Below are 3,149 nucleotides of genomic sequence, written 5' to 3'. Positions count from 1 at the left end.
AACTCTAGCTGGAAAAAGGCAAAGCTTTCAGCCAATTGTGATATAATTCACAACTAGAAGCCATGTCTGATGATCAAGAAACAGAGACCAAGGAATGAGACACAATGGATGACCACTTATGAGAGAAGCTGTTAATATGGTCTATAACCCCATACAATGATTCCATTGGTTTCTTGTCCAGAATTCAAGCACATAGCCACAGCCATCTTCAAGAAAGGATGAGTAATACTACCAGATAAGAATAGAAGTTCAGGGGTTGGAGAGACGGCTGCCAAGTCTAAGATGAAATCTCAAAGCCATTTGACTTGCATTTTCCTGATGGCTGAGGAGGTTGAACATGTCCTAAGTGCCTTTTGGCCATTTGTGATTATTGTGAACATTGTGTACTATTGTGTAATAATTTGTGAGCATCGAGAATACTCTGTTTAGATCTGTACCCAATTTTTATTTTGAGTTATTTGTTTTCTTAATGTCCAGTTTTGTTTCTGTTTCTTTTTGAGTTCTTTATATATTTTAGAAAAAAATATGGAACACTTCATGAATTTGCATGTCTTTCTTGCAGGGGCCATTCTAATCATCTCTGCATTGTTCCAATTTTAGTATATGTGCTGCTGAATTGAACACTAAATTTTTTTTAAAAAATTGAATTCAAGTTATTCTAAGAAAAAGAACATGTCATTCAGGGACAGCTAATACTGTCTTTCATATTAACCATATTCTCTGTGGGAACACTGCCTTAAAAACTCTGCTAGACTGGTGTTCCAATCTGTCCATTGGAACTCTTGCCTGATGACAAGAGACGGCCAGTTCAGGCTCCATATTCTCATTGCCAGGAGTCTTAGGGTCACTGTGACTTTAATTTTTTCAAAGCCTATTTTTAATGATGGTTCTTAAATGCTTTAACCTCTCTTTTAGCCTACCACCCACCAGAGGTAGTAGAAAAGAAAGGGTATAGAGGAAGTGGACCTGTTTAGAAATGGCTCTTTGGAACAAATCCCATCTGTGTTGTCAGGAAATCAGCAGTTCAGTTTACAGGTTAGCAGCAGCAGCTGGATTCACTCACAAACACTCATGGATACACCAGCAGTCCAGTACGGTAGTGTTAGGATAGCAGCAGGGGTGGCATGACTTAGCAGCCAGGCCTCAGCCTTGGTACAAGTCAGAATGAGGGACCTGGAAGGATGCCAGAAGCTCTCGGCTGTGCCACTCTCAGAGAAGATGGGAGACAAACAAGCGTTGCGCAGCTAGCTCTGTAAGCAAGTCCAGCTCAGCCTCCATCACTGTCCATTGAGTTCTATTTATACTCCCTTCAAACATCATGTGTCCTCTCCTGGTCTCACCCCAGCACATGTGTCTGTCTCAGCTGACATCACTCTGCCAATCAGCCCAAGTCTGCAGAAGTGGCAAGAAACTGTAGCACACCACCAGAAGGTTTATTTTTATTTTTTTATTTTTTTGTGCATTTCATTCTATGGAGTCCTGACAAATGGAGCTTAACTACGCAATGTGAGGCAGACATGCGTGCTGTTAGTGAAGAATCCTTCATCATGTGTCCTTTCACATGCTTGCTTTAGCAGAACATCCTTTCACCTGTGTCTGTTTCAGCGAAACGTTCCTTCATAACTCTGCCTTAGCTTTGTACCTGTGTCCACGCCAGCTAAATGTTCCTTCACAAGTTTGCTCCAGCAAAACACCGTCCAACTGACTTTCCCAAGAACCCTCAAGTTTCCACTTCAGGTCACTCTCATAGATTCCTAGGACTTTCCATTGTCCTAGGTTTCTTGCTTGTCTTACAGATGGCCCCCAATCCAGTTGTCTTCTCCCAGTACTCTATCCTTTCATCCGCCCTTCAATTTTGTCATTCCTGTCCCCATCCCCTCCCCATCCCTCCCTCCACCCCCAGTTCTATTCTATTTCCCCTTCTTAGTGAGAGTCAAGCTCACTCTTGGACACTCCTTGTTAGTTAGTTTCTTTGTGTCTGTGTTTTGTATCATGCTTATCCTGTCTCTATGACTAATATCCACTTACAAGTGAGTACATACCATGTTTGTCTTTCTGGGTCTGGGTTACCTCACTCAGGATGATATTTTCTAGTTCCATCCATTTGCCTGATAATTTCATAATATCACTGTTTTTAAAGGCGGAGTAATACTCCATTGTGTAAATATACCACATTTTCTTTATACATTCTTCAGTTGAGGAACATATAGGTTGTTTCCAGTTTCTGGCCACTACAAATAAAGCTGCTGCAAACTTGAGTGAGTGTCCTTATGGTATGGTCAGACATCTTTTAGATGTATGCTCAGAAGTAGTATAGCTGGATCTTGTATAGAACTATTCTCATTTTTTTGAGAAACTACCAAAATAATTTCCCAAATGATTGTATCAGTTTGCACTCCTACCAGCAAGGGAGGATTATTCCGAGCCACAAAACCACAATTTGTCCTGCCTACAAGATGTGCATGGGTAAAAGATAGAGTAGAATTTGAGGGAAAGGCCAAGTAATGACTAGCCTAGTTTGAGCCCCATGACATGAGAGGAAGTCCATCACTCAGAATGATGATATTCTGCTATACTTGCAGACAGGAGCCCAGCATAACTGATATCAGAGAGGCTTCAAGAAGGAACTGATAGAAGCTGATGCAGAGACCCACAGCCAAACTTTAGGTGGAGCTTGGGAAATCCTGTGGAAGATGGGAAAGAAATGATTAAAGGAGCCAGAAGGGTAAGGACACAAACCCCGCCCCCGCAGAATCTATTGACCTGAACCCATAGGAGCTCATAGAGAGGAAACTGCCAACCAGAGAGCATGCGTGTGATGGGGTGGACCTCTGCACATATGTAACAGTTGTGCGGCTGAGTCTTCCTGTAGGACATCTAAAGCGGGAGCAGGGGCTGTCCCTGACTTCATTTCCTGTCTTTGGATCCCTTTCCCCTAACTGGGCTGGCTGCCTTGTCTATCCTTAACAGAAGAAGGTGTGCCTAGTCTTGTTGCAACTTGGTATGTCAAAGCTGGCTGATAACTACGGGAAGCCTCTCTTTTTCTAAGGTGAAGGGGAGGTGGAGTAGATGGTGGGAGGGGAGGGGAAAGGGAGGGACTGGGAGGAGAGGAGGGAGAGGAAGCTGCAATGAAATGTAAAGTAAATTCT

At 42.9% G+C, this 3,149-nt stretch overlaps 1 non-coding gene across 1 annotated transcript; it reads right to left on the bottom strand.

The window, feature by feature from the left end:
* Positions 1–519: 519 nt before the first annotated feature.
* LOC114619271 lies at positions 520–624 on the bottom strand. Its single transcript, XR_003711097.1, has one exon. It is a non-coding gene; the product is annotated as a U6 spliceosomal RNA (small nuclear RNA).
* Positions 625–3,149: the final 2,525 nt, after the last annotated feature.

Source organism: Grammomys surdaster, unplaced genomic scaffold, assembly GCF_004785775.1.
Source record: "Grammomys surdaster isolate TR1022 unplaced genomic scaffold, NIH_TR_1.0 62, whole genome shotgun sequence".
NCBI lineage: Eukaryota > Metazoa > Chordata > Mammalia > Rodentia > Muridae > Grammomys > Grammomys surdaster.
The sequence above is the reverse complement of the archived record's forward strand: the minus strand, read 5'-3'. Positions and strand labels throughout refer to the sequence as shown.